Here is a 14,286-nt window from a genome sequence, read left to right as displayed (position 1 = left end):
TGGACTATTACTCTGGCCTAATGGTTAAGGTCTTGGACTCTTACTCTGGCCTCATAGCTACTGTCTTAACTCTTACTCTGGCCTAATAGCTACTATCTTAACTCTGAATCTGGCATAATATCTACTGTCTTAACTCTTACTCTGGCCTAATTGTTAAGGTCTTGGACTCTTCCTCTGGCCTCATAGCTACAGTCTTAACTCTTACTCTAGCCTCATAGCTACTGTCTTGACTCTTACTCTGGCCTAATAGCTACTGTCTTAACTCTTACTCTGGCCTAATGGTTAAGGTCTTGGACTCTTAGTCTGGCCTCATAGCTACTTTCTTAACTCTGCTCTGGCCTCATAGCTACTGTCCTAACTCTTACTCTGGCTTAATGGTTAAGGTCTTGGACTCTTACTCTGGCCTCATAGCTACTGTCTTAACTCTTACTCTGAGCTCATAGCTACTGTCTTATCTCTTACTCTGGCCTAATGGTTAAGGTCTTGGACTCTTACTCTGGCCTCATAGCTACTGTTTTAACTCTTACTCTGGCCTAATGGTTAAGGTCTTGGACTCTTACTCTGGCCTAATGGTTAAGGTCTTGGACTCTTACTCTGGCCTCATAGCTACTGTCTTAACTCTTACTCTGGCCTCATAGCTACTGTCTTAACCCTTACTCTGGCCTAATGGTTAAGGTCTTGGACTCTTACTCTGGCCTAATGGTTAAGGTCTTGGACTCTTCCTCTGGCCTCATAGCTACAGTCTTAACTCTTACTCTAGCCTCATAGCTACTGTCTTGACTCTTACTCTGGCCTAATAGCTACTGTCTTAACTCTTACTCTGGCCTAATGGTTAAGGTCTTGGACTCTTAGTCTGGCCTCATAGCTACTTTCTTAACTCTTACTCTGGCCTCATAGCTACTGTCCTAACTCTTACTCTGGCCTAATGGTTAAGGTCTTGGACTCTTACTCTGGCCTCATAGCTACTGTCTTAACTCTTACTCTGAGCTCATAGCTACTGTCTTATCTCTTACTCTGGCCTAATGGTTAAGGTCTTGGACTCTTACTCTGGCCTCATAGCTACTGTCCTAACTCTTACTCTGGCCTCTTAGCTACTGTTTTAACTCTTACTCTGGCCTAATGGTTAAGGTCTTGGACTCTTACTCTGGCCTCATAGCTACTGTCTTAACTCTTACTCTGGCCTCATAGCTACTGTCGTAACCCTTACTCTGGCCTAATGGTTAAGGTCTTGGACTCTTACTCCGGCCTCATAGCTACTGTCTTAACTCTTACTCTGGCCTCATAGCTACTGTCTTAACTCTTACTCTGGCCTAATGGTTAAGGTCATGGACTCTTACTCTGGCCTAATAGTTAAGGTCTTGGACTCTTACTCTGGCCTCATAGCTACTGTCTTAACTCTTACTCTGGCCTAATGGTTAAGGTCTTGAACTCTTACTCTGGCCTAATGGTTAAGGTCTTGAACTCTTACTCTGGCCTCATAGCTACTGTCTTAACTCTTACTCTGTCCCCATAGCTACTGTCTTAACTCTTACTCTGGCCTCATAGCTACTGTCTTAACTCTTACTCTGGCCTCATAGCTACTGTCTTAACTCTTACTCTGGCCTCATAGCTACTGTCTTAACTCTTACTCTGACCTAATAGCTACTGTCTTAACTCTTACTCTGGCCTCATAGCTACTGTCTTAACTCTTACTCTGGCCTCATAGCTACTGTCTTAACTCTTACTCTGGCCTAATAGCTACTGTCTTAACTCTTACTCTGGCCTCATAGCTACTGCCTTAACTCTAACTCTGGCCTAATGGTTAAGGTCTTGGACTCTTACTCTGGCCTCATAGCTACTGTCTTAACTCTTACTCTGGCCTCATAGCTACTGTCTTAACTCTTACACTGGCCTAATGGTTAAGGTCTTGTACTCTTACTCTGGCCTCATAGCTACTGTCTTAACTCTTACTCTGGCCTCATAGCTACTGTCTTAATTCTTACTCTGCCCTCATAGCTACTGTCTTATCTCTTACTCTGGCCTCACAGCTACTGTCTTAACTCTTACTCTGGCCTAATAGCTACTGTCTTAACTCTTACTCCGGCCTCATAGCTACTGTCTTAACTCTTACTCTGGCCTCATAGCTACTGTCTTAACTCTTACTCTGGCCTAATGGTTAAGGTCTTGGACTCTTACTCTGGCCTAATGGTTAGGGTCTTGGACTCTTACTCTGGCCTCATAGCTACTGTCTTAACTCTTACTCTGGCCTCATAGCCACTGTCTTAACTCTTACTCTGGCCTCATAGCTACTGTCTCAACTCCTACTCTGGCCTAATGGTTAAGGTCTTGGACTCTTACTCTGGCCTAATGGTTAAGGTCTTGGACTCTTACTCTGGCCTCATAGCTACTGTCTTAACTCTCACTCTGGCCTCATAGCTACTGTCTTAACTCTTACTCTGGCCTAATGGTTAAGGTCTTGGACTCTTACTCTGGCCTAATGGTTAAGGTCTTGGACTCTTACTCTGGCCTCATAGCTACTGTCTTAACTCTTACTCTGGCCTCATAGCCACTGTCTTAACTCTTACTCTGGCCTCATATCTACTGTCTCAACTCTTACTCTGGCCTCATAGCTACTGTCTTAACTCTTACTCTGGCCTCATAGCTACTGTCTTAACTCTTACTCTGGCCTAATGGTTAAGGTCTTGGACTCTTACTCTGGCCTCATAGCTACTTTCTTAACTCTTACTCTGGCCTAATAGCTACTGTCTTAACTCTTACTCCGGCCTCATAGCTACTGTCTTAACTCTTCCTCTGGCCTAATAGCTACTGTCTTAACTCTTACTCTGGCCTCATAGCTACTGTCTTAACTCTTACTCTGGCCTCATAGTTACTGTCTTAACTCTTACTCTGGCCTAATGGTTAAGGTCTTGGACTCTTACTATGGCCTCATAGCTACTGTCTTAACTCTTACTCTGGCCTAATGGTTAAGGTCTTGGACTCTTACTCAGGCCTCAATGCTACTGTCTTAACTCTTACTCTGGCCTAATGGTTAAGGTCTTGGACTCTTACTCTGGCCTCATAGCTACTGTCTTAACTCTTACTCTGGCCTCATAGCTATTGTCTTAACTCTTACTCTGGCCTAATGGTTAAGGTCTTGGACTCTTACTCTGGCCTCATAGCTACTGTCTTAACTCTTACTCTGGCCTCATAGCTACTGTCTTAACTCTTACTCTGGCCTAATGGTTAAGGTCTTGGACTCTTACTCTGGCCGCATAGCTACTGTCTTAACTCTTACTCTGGCCTCATAGCTACTGTCTTATCTCTTACTCTGGCCTAATGGTTAAGGTCTTGGACTCTTACTCTGGCCTCATAGCTACTTTCCTAACTCTTACTCTGGCCTCATAGCTACTGTTTTAACTCTTACTCTGGCGTAATGGTTAAGGTCTTGGACTCTTACTCTGGCCTCATAGCTACTGTCTTAACTCTTACGCTGGCCTCATAGCTACTGTCTTAACTCTTACTCTGGCCTAATGGTTAAGGTCTTGGACTCTTACTCTGGCCTCATAGCTACTGTCTTAACTCTTACTCTGGCCTCATAGCTACTGTCTTAACTCTTACTCTGGCCTTATAGCTACTGTCTTAACTCTTACTCTGGCCTAATGGTTAAGGTCTTGGACTCTTACTCTGGCTCCATACCTACTGTCTTAACTCTTACTCTGGCCTAATAGCTACTGTCTTAACTCTTACTCTGGCCTCATAGCTACTATCTTAACTCTTCCTCTGGCCTAATAGCTACTGTCTTAACTCTTACTCTGGCCTCATAGGTACTGTCTTAACTCTTACTCTGGCCTCATAGCTACTGTCTTAACTCTTACTCTGGCCTAATGGTTAAGGTCTTGGACTCTTACTCTGGCCTCATAGCTACTGTCTTAACTCTTACTCTGCCCTAATGGTTAAGGTCTTGGACTCTTACTCTGGCCTCATAGCTACTGTCTTGGACTCTTACTCTGGCCTCATAGCTACTGTCTTAACTCTTACTCTGGCCTAATGGTTAAGGTCTTGGACTCTTACTCTGGCCTCATAGCTACTGTCTTATCTCTTACTCTGGCCTCATAGCTACTGTCTTAACTCTTACTCTGGCTGAATGGTTAAGGTCTTGGACTCTTACTCTGGCCTCATAGCTACTGTCTTAACTCTTACTCTGGCCTCATAGCTACTGTCTTAACTCTTACTCTGGCCTAATAGCTACTGTCTTAACTCTTACTCTGGCCTCATAGCTACTGTCTTAACTCTTACTCTGGCCTAATGGTGAAGGTCTTGGACTCTTACTCTGGCCTCATAGCTACTGTCTTAACTCTTACTCTGGCCTCATAGCTACTGTCTTAACTCTTACTCTGGCCTAATATCTACTGTCTTAACTCTTACTCTGGCCTAATTGTTAAGGTCTTGGACTCTTACTCTGGCCTCATAGCTACTGTCTTGGACTCTTACTCTGGCCTCATAGCTACTGTATTAACTCTTACTCTGGCCTCATAGCTACTGTCTTAACTCTTACTCTGGCCTCATAGCTACTGTCTTAACTCTTACTCTGGCCTCATAGCTACTGTCTTAACTCTTACTCTGGCCTAATGGTTAAGGTCTTGGACTCTTACTCTGGCCTCATAGCTAATGTCTTAACTCTTACTCTGGCCTCATAGCTACTGTCTTAACTCTTACACTGGCCTAATGGTTAAGGTCTTGTACTCTTACTCTGGCCTCATAGCTACTGTCTTAACTCTTACTCTGGCCTCATAGCTACTGTCTTAACTCTTACTCTGGCCTAATAGCTACTGTCTTAATTCTTACTCTGGCCTCATAGCTACTGTCTTAACTCTTACTCTGGCCTCATTGCTATTGTCTTAACTCTTACTCTGGCCTAATGGTTAAGGTCTTGGACTCTTACTCTGGCCTCATAGCTACTGTCTTAACTCTTACTCTGGCCTCATAGCTACTGTCTTAACTCTTACTCTGGCCTAATTGTTAAGGTCTTGGACTATTACTCTGGCCTAATGGTTAAGGTCTTGGACTCTTACTCTGGCCTCATAGCTACTGTCTTAACTCTTACTCTGGCCTAATAGCTACTATCTTAACTCTGAATCTGGCATAATATCTACTGTCTTAACTCTTACTCTGGCCTAATGGTTAAGGTCTTGGACTCTTCCTCTGGCCTCATAGCTACAGTCTTAACTCTTACTCTAGCCTCATAGCTACTGTCTTGACTCTTACTCTGGCCTAATAGCTACTGTCTTAACTCTTACTCTGGCCTAATGGTTAAGGTCTAGGACTCTTAGTCTGGCCTCATAGCTACTTTCTTAACTCTTACTCTGGCCTCATAGCTACTGTCCTAACTCTTACTCTGGCTTAATGGTTAAGGTCTTGGACTCTTACTCTGGCCTCATAGCTACTGTCTTAACTCTTACTCTGAGCTCATAGCTACTGTCTTATCTCTTACTCTGGCCTAATGGTTAAGGTCTTGGACTCTTACTCTGGCCTCATAGCTACTGTCCTAACTCTTACTCTGGCCTCATAGCTACTGTTTTAACTCTTACTCTGGCCTAATGGTTAAGGTCTTGGACTCTTACTCTGGCCTCATAGCTACTGTCTTAACTCTTACTCTGGCCTCATAGCTACTGTCTTAACCCTTACTCTGGCCTAATGGTTAAGGTCTTGGACTCTTACTCTGGCCTAATGGTTAAGGTCTTGGACTCTTACTCTGGCCTCATAGCTACTGTCTTAACTCTTACTCTGGCCTAATAGCTACTATCTTAACTCTGAATCTGGCATAATATATACTGTCTTAACTCTTACTCTGGCCTAATGGTTAAGGTCTTGGACTCTTCCTCTGGCCTCATAGCTACAGTCTTAACTCTTACTCTAGCCTCATAGCTACTGTCTTGACTCTTACTCTGGCCTAATAGCTACTGTCTTAACTCTTACTCTGGCCTAATGGTTAAGGTCTTGGACTCTTAGTCTGGCCTCATAGCTACTTTCTTAACTCTTACTCTGGCCTCATAGCTACTGTCCTAACTCTTACTCTGGCCTAATGGTTAAGGTCTTGGACTCTTACTCTAGCCTCATAGCTACTGTCTTAACTCTTACTCTGAGCTCATAGCTACTGTCTTATCTCTTACTCTGGCCTAATGGTTAAGGTCTTGGACTCTTACTCTGGCCTCATAGCTACTGTCCTAACTCTTACTCTGGCCTCATAGCTACTGTTTTAACTCTTACTCTGGCCTAATGGTTAAGGTCTTGGACTCTTACTCTGGCCTCATAGCTACTGTCTTAACTCTTACTCTGTCCTCATAGCTACTGTCGTAACCCTTACTCTGGCCTAATGGTTAAGGTCTTGGACTCTTACTCTGGCCTCATAGCTACTGTCTTAACTCTTACTCTGGCCTCATAGCTACTGTCTTAACTCTTACTCTGGCCTAATCGTTAAGGTCATGGACTCTTACTCTGGCCTCATAGCTACTGTCTTCACTCTTACTCTGGCCTAATAGTTAAGGTCTTGGACTCTTACTCTGGCCTCATAGCTACTGTCTTAACTCTTACTCTGGCCTAATGGTTAAGGTCTTGAACTCTTACTCTGGCCTCATAGCTACTGTCTTAACTCTTACTCTGTCCTCATAGCTACTGTCTTAACTCTTACTCTGGCCTCATAGCTACTGTCTTAACTCTTACTCTGGCCTCATAGCTACTGTCTTAACTCTTACTCTGGCCTCATAGCTACTGTCTTAACTCTTACTCTGACCTAATAGCTACTGTCTTAACTCTTACTCTGGCCTAATAGCTACTGTCTTAACTCTTACTCTGGCCTCATAGCTACTGTCTTAACTCTTACTCTGGCCTAATAGCTACTGTCTTAACTCTTACTCTGGCCTCATAGCTACTGCCTTAACTCTTACTCTGGCCTAATGGTTAAGGTCTTGGACTCTTACTCTGGCCTCATAGCTACTGTCTTAACTCTTACTCTGGCCTCATAGCTACTGTCTTAACTCTTACACTGGCCTAATGGTTAAGGTCTTGTACTCTTACTCTGGCCTCATAGCTACTGTCTTAACTCTTACTCTGGCCTCATAGCTACTGTCTTAATTCTTACTCTGCCCTCATAGCTACTGTCTTAACTCTTACTCTGGCCTCATAGCTATTGTCTTAACTCTTACTCTGGCCTAATGGTTAAGGTCTTGGACTCTTACTCTGGCCTCATAGCTACTGTCTTAACTCTTACTCTGGCCTCATAGCTACTGTCTTAACTCTTACTCTGGCCTAATAGCTACTGTCTTAACTCTTACTCCGGCCTCATAGCTACTGTCTTAACTCTTACTCTGGCCTCATAGCTACTGTCTTAACTCTTACTCTGTCCTAATAGCTACTGTCTTAGCTCTTACTCTGGCCTCATAGCTACTGTCTTAACTCTTACTCTGGCCTAATGGTTAAGGTCTTGGACTCTTACTCTGGCCTAATGGTTAAGGTCTTGGACTCTTACTCTGGCCTCATAGCTACTGTCTTAACTCTTACTCTGGCCTCATAGCCACTGTCTTAACTCTTACTCTGGCCTCATAGCTACTGTCTCAACTCCTACTCTGGCCTAATGGTTAAGGTCTTGGACTCTTACTCTGGCCTCATAGCTACTGTCTTAACTCTTACTCTGGCCTCATAGCTACTGTCTTAACTCTTACTCTGGCCTAATGGTTAAGGTCTTGGACTCTTACTCTGGCCTAATGGTTAAGGTCTTGGACTCTTACTCTGGCCTCATAGCTACTGTCTTAACTCTTACTCTGGCCTCATAGCCACTGTCTTAACTCTTACTCTGGCCTCATATCTACTGTCTCAACTCTTACTCTGGCCTCATAGCTACTGTCTTAACTCTTACTCTGGCCTCATAGCTACTGTCTTAACTCTTACTCTGGCCTAATGGTTAAGGTCTTGGACTCTTACTCTGGCCTCATAGCTACTTTCTTAACTCTTACTCTGGCCTAATAGCTACTGTCTTAACTCTTACTCCGGCCTCATAGCTACTGTCTTAACTCTTCCTCTGGCCTAATAGCTACTGTCTTAACTCTTACTCTGGCCTCATAGCTACTGTCTTAACTCTTACTCTGGCCTCATAGTTACTGTCTTAACTCTTACTCTGGCCTAATGGTTAAGGTCTTGGACTCTTACTCTGGCCTCATAGCTACTGTCTTAACTCTTACTCTGGCCTAATGGTTAAGGTTTTGGACTCTTACTCAGGCCTCAAAGCTACTGTCTTAACTCTTACTCTGGCCTAATGGTTAAGGTCGTGGACTCTTACTCTGGCCTCATAGCTACTGTCTTAACTCTTACTCTGGCCTCATAGCTACTGTCTTAACTCTTACTCTGGCCTAATAGCTACTGTCTTAACTCTTACTCTGGCCTAATAGCTACTGTCTTAACTCTTACGCTGGCCTAATGGTTAAGGTCTTGGACTCTTACTCTGGCCTAATAGCTACTGTCTTAACTCTTACTCTGGCCTAATAGCTACTGTCTTAACTCTTACTCTGGCCTAATGGTTAAGGTCTTCGACTCTTACTCTGGCCTCATAGCTACTGTCTTAACTCTTACTCTGGCCTCATAGTTACTGTCATAACTCTTACTCTGGCCTAATGGTTAAGGTCGTGGACTCTTACTCTGGCCTAATAGCTACTGCCTTAACTCTTACTCTGGCCTCATAGCTACTATCTTAACTCTTACTCTGGCCGAATGGTTAAGGTCTTGGACTCTTACTCTGGCCTCATAGCTACTGTCTTAACTCTTACTCTGGCCTCATAGCTACTGTCTTAACTCTTACTCTGTCCTAATAGCTACTGTCTTAGCTCTTACTCTGGCCTAATGGTTAAGGTCTTGGACTCTTACTCTGCCTCATAGCTACTGTCTTAACTCTTACTCTGGCCTCATAGCTACTGTCTTCACTCTTACTCTGGCCTAATAGCTACTGTCTTAACTCTTACTCTGGCCTAATGGTTAAGGTCTTGGACTCTTACTCTGGCCTCATAGCTACTGTCTTAACTCTTACTCTGGCCTAATAGCTACTGTCTTAACTCTTACTCTGGCCTAATGGTTAAGGTCTTGGACTCTTACTCTGGCCTCATAGCTACTGTCTTGGACTCTTACTCTGGCCTCATAGCTACTGTATTAACTCTTACTCTGGCCTCATAGCTACTGTCTTAACTCTTACTCTGGCCTCATAGCTACTTTCTTAACTCTTACTCTGGCCTCATAGCTACAGGCTTAACTCTTACTCTGGCCTAATGGTTAAGATCTTGGACTCTTACTCTGGCCTCATAGCTACTGTCTTAACTCTTACTCTGGCCTCATAGCTACTGTCTTAACTCTTACACTGGCCTAATGGTTAAGGTCTTGTACTCTTACTCTGGCCTCATAGCTACTGTCTTAACTCTTACTCTTGCCTCATAGCTAATGTCTTAACTCTTACTCTGGCCTAATAGCTACTGTCTTAATTCTTACTCTGGCCTCATAGCTACTGTCTTAACTCTTACTCTGGCCTCATAGCTATTGTCTTAACTCTTACTCTGGCCTAATGGTTAAGGTCTTGGACTCTTACTTTGGCCTCATAGCTACTGTCTTAACTCTTACTCTGGCCTCATAGCTACTGTCTTAACTCTTACTCTGGCCTAATGGTTAAGGTCTTGGACTCTTACTCTGGCCGCATAGCTACTGTCTTAACTCTTACTCTGGCCTCATAGCTACTGTCTTATCTCTTACTCTGGCCTAATGGTTAAGGTCTTGGACTCTTACTCTGGCCTCATAGCTACTTTCCTAACTCTTACTCTGGCCTCATAGCTACTGTTTTAACTCTTACTCTGGCCTAATGGTTAAGGTCTTGGACTCTTACTCTGGCCTCATAGCTACTGTCTTAACTCTTACTCTGGCCTCATAGCTACTGTCTTAACTCTTACTCTGGCCTAATGGTTAAGGTCTTGGACTCTTACACTGGCCTAATGGTTAAGGTCTTGGACTCTTACTCTGGCCTCATAGCTACTGTCTTAACTCTTACTCTGGCCTCATAGCTACTGTCTTAACTCTTACTCTGGCCTCATAGCTACTGTCTAAACTCTTACTCTGGCCTAATGGTTAAGGTCTTGGACTCTTACTCTGGCTCCATAGCTACTGTCTTAACTCTTACTCTGGCCTAATAGCTACTGTCTTAACTCTTACTCTGGCCTCATAGCTACTGTCTTAACTCTTCCTCTGGCCTAATAGCTACTGTCTTAACTCTTACTCTGGCCTCATAGGTACTGTCTTAACTCTTACTCTGGCCTCATAGCTACTGTATTAACTCTTACTCTGGCCTAATGGTTAAGGTCTTGGACTCTTACTCTGGCCTCATAGCTACTGTCCTAACTCTTACTCTGCCCTAATGGTTAAGGTCTTGGACTCTTACTCTGGCCTCATAGCTACTGTCTTAACTCTTACTCTGGCCTAATGGTTAAGGTCTTGGACTCTTACTCTGGCCTCATAGCTACTGTCTTAACTCTTACTCTGGCCTATATAGCTACTGTCTTAACTCTTACTCTGGCCTAACAGCTACTGTCTTAACTCTTACTCCAGCCTAATAGCTACTGTCTTAACTCTTACGCTGGCCTAATGGTTAAGGTCTTGGACTCTTACTCTGGCCTAATAGCTACTGTCTTAACTCTTACTCTGGCCTAATAGCTACTGTCTTAACTCTTACTCTTGCCTAATGGTTAAGGTCTTGGACTCTTACTCTGGCCTCATAGCTACTGTCTTATCTCTTACTCTGGCCTCATAGCTACTGTCTTAACTCTTACTCTGGCCTCATAGCTACTGTCTTAACTCTTACTCTGGCCTCATAGTTACTGTCTTAACTCTTACTCTGGCCTAATGGTTAAGGTCTTGGACTCTTACTCTGGCCTCATAGCTACTGTCTTAACTCTTACTCTGGCCTAATGGTTAAGGTCTTGGACTCTTACTCAGGCCTCAAAGCTACTGTCTTAACTCTTACTCTGGCCTAATGGTTAAGGTCTTGGACTCTTACTCTGGCCTCATAGCTACTGTCTTAACTCTTACTCTGGCCTCATAGCTACTGTCTTAACTCTTACTCTGGCCTAATAGCTACTGTCTTAACTCTTACTCTGGCCTAATAGCTACTGTCTTAACTCTTACGCTGGCCTAATGGTTAAGGTCTTGGACTCTTACTCTGGCCTAATAGCTACTGTCTTAACTCTTACTCTGGCCTAATAGCTACTGTCTTAACTCTTACTCTGGCCTAATGGTTAAGGTCTTCGACTCTTACTCTGGCCTCATAGCTACTGTCTTAACTCTTACTCTGGCCTCATAGTTACTGTCATAACTCTTACTCTGGCCTAATGGTTAAGGTCGTGGACTCTTACTCTGGCCTAATAGCTACTGCCTTAACTCTTACTCTGGCCTCATAGCTACTATCTTAACTCTTACTCTGGCCGAATGGTTAAGGTCTTGGACTCTTACTCTGGCCTCATAGCTACTGTCTTAACTCTTACTCTGGCCTCATAGCTACTGTCTTAACTCTTACTCTGGCCTAATAGCTACTGTCTTAATTCTTACTCTGGCCTCATAGCTACTGTCTTAACTCTTACTCTGGCCTCATTGCTATTGTCTTAACTCTTACTCTGGCCTAATGGTTAAGGTCTTGGACTCTTACTCTGGCCTCATAGCTACTGTCTTAACTCTTACTCTGGCCTCATAGCTACTGTCTTAACTCTTACTCTGGCCTAATTGTTAAGGTCTTGGACTATTACTCTGGCCTAATGGTTAAGGTCTTGGACTCTTACTCTGGCCTCATAGCTACTGTCTTAACTCTTACTCTGGCCTAATAGCTACTGTCTCAACTCTTACTCTGGCCTCATAGCTACTGTCTTAACTCTTACTCTGGCCTCATAGCTACTGTCTTAACTCTTACTCTGGCCTACTGGTTAAGGTCTTGGACTCTTACTCTGGCCTCATAGCTACTTTCTTAACTCTTACTCTGGCCTAATAGCTACTGTCTTAACTCTTACTCCGGCCTCATAGCTACTGTCTTAACTCTTCCTCTGGCCTAATAGCTACTGTCTTAACTCTTACTCTGGCCTCATAGCTACTGTCTTAACTCTTACTCTGGCCTCATAGTTACTGTCTTAACTCTTACTCTGGCCTAATGGTTAAGGTCTTGGACTCTTACTATGGCCTCATAGCTACTGTCTTAACTCTTACTCTGGCCTAATGGTTAAGGTCTTGGACTCTTACTCAGGCCTCAATGCTACTGTCTTAACTCTTACTCTGGCCTAATGGTTAAGGTCTTGGACTCTTACTCTGGCCTCATAGCTACTGTCTTAACTCTTACTCTGGCCTCATAGCTATTGTCTTAACTCTTACTCTGGCCTAATGGTTAAGGTCTTGGACTCTTACTCTGGCCTCATAGCTACTGTCTTAACTCTTACTCTGGCCTCATAGCTACTGTCTTAACTCTTACTCTGGCCTAATGGTTAAGGTCTTGGACTCTTACTCTGGCCGCATAGCTACTGTCTTAACTCTTACTCTGGCCTCATAGCTACTGTCTTATCTCTTACTCTGGCCTAATGGTTAAGGTCTTGGACTCTTACTCTGGCCTCATAGCTACTTTCCTAACTCTTACTCTGGCCTCATAGCTACTGTTTTAACTCTTACTCTGGCGTAATGGTTAAGGTCTTGGACTCTTACTCTGGCCTCATAGCTACTGTCTTAACTCTTACGCTGGCCTCATAGCTACTGTCTTAACTCTTACTCTGGCCTAATGGTTAAGGTCTTGGACTCTTACTCTGGCCTCATAGCTACTGTCTTAACTCTTACTCTGGCCTCATAGCTACTGTCTTAACTCTTACTCTGGCCTTATAGCTACTGTCTTAACTCTTACTCTGGCCTAATGGTTAAGGTCTTGGACTCTTACTCTGGCTCCATACCTACTGTCTTAACTCTTACTCTGGCCTAATAGCTACTGTCTTAACTCTTACTCTGGCCTCATAGCTACTATCTTAACTCTTCCTCTGGCCTAATAGCTACTGTCTTAACTCTTACTCTGGCCTCATAGGTACTGTCTTAACTCTTACTCTGGCCTCATAGCTACTGTCTTAACTCTTACTCTGGCCTAATGGTTAAGGTCTTGGACTCTTACTCTGGCCTCATAGCTACTGTCTTAACTCTTACTCTGCCCTAATGGTTAAGGTCTTGGACTCTTACTCTGGCCTCATAGCTACTGTCTTGGACTCTTACTCTGGCCTCATAGCTACTGTCTTAACTCTTACTCTGGCCTAATGGTTAAGGTCTTGGACTCTTACTCTGGCCTCATAGCTACTGTCTTATCTCTTACTCTGGCCTCATAGCTACTGTCTTAACTCTTACTCTGGCTGAATGGTTAAGGTCTTGGACTCTTACTCTGGCCTCATAGCTACTGTCTTAACTCTTACTCTGGCCTCATAGCTACTGTCTTAACTCTTACTCTGGCCTAATAGCTACTGTCTTAACTCTTACTCTGGCCTCATAGCTACTGTCTTAACTCTTACTCTGGCCTAATGGTGAAGGTCTTGGACTCTTACTCTGGCCTCATAGCTACTGTCTTAACTCTTACTCTGGCCTCATAGCTACTGTCTTAACTCTTACTCTGGCCTAATATCTACTGTCTTAACTCTTACTCTGGCCTAATTGTTAAGGTCTTGGACTCTTACTCTGGCCTCATAGCTACTGTCTTGGACTCTTACTCTGGCCTCATAGCTACTGTATTAACTCTTACTCTGGCCTCATAGCTACTGTCTTAACTCTTACTCTGGCCTCATAGCTACTGTCTTAACTCTTACTCTGGCCTCATAGCTACTGTCTTAACTCTTACTCTGGCCTAATGGTTAAGGTCTTGGACTCTTACTCTGGCCTCATAGCTAATGTCTTAACTCTTACTCTGGCCTCATAGCTACTGTCTTAACTCTTACACTGGCCTAATGGTTAAGGTCTTGTACTCTTACTCTGGCCTCATAGCTACTGTCTTAACTCTTACTCTGGCCTCATAGCTACTGTCTTAACTCTTACTCTGGCCTAATAGCTACTGTCTTAATTCTTACTCTGGCCTCATAGCTACTGTCTTAACTCTTACTCTGGCCTCATTGCTATTGTCTTAACTCTTACTCTGGCCTAATGGTTAAGGTCTTGGACTCTTACTCTGGCCTCATAGCTACTGTCTTAACTCTTACTCTGGCCTCATAGCTATTGTCTTAACTCTTACTC

The sequence above is a fragment of the Triturus cristatus genome, chromosome 10, assembly GCF_964204655.1.
Source record: "Triturus cristatus chromosome 10, aTriCri1.1, whole genome shotgun sequence".
Classification (NCBI taxonomy): domain Eukaryota; kingdom Metazoa; phylum Chordata; class Amphibia; order Caudata; family Salamandridae; genus Triturus; species Triturus cristatus.
The sequence above is the reverse complement of the archived record's forward strand: the minus strand, read 5'-3'. Positions refer to the sequence as shown.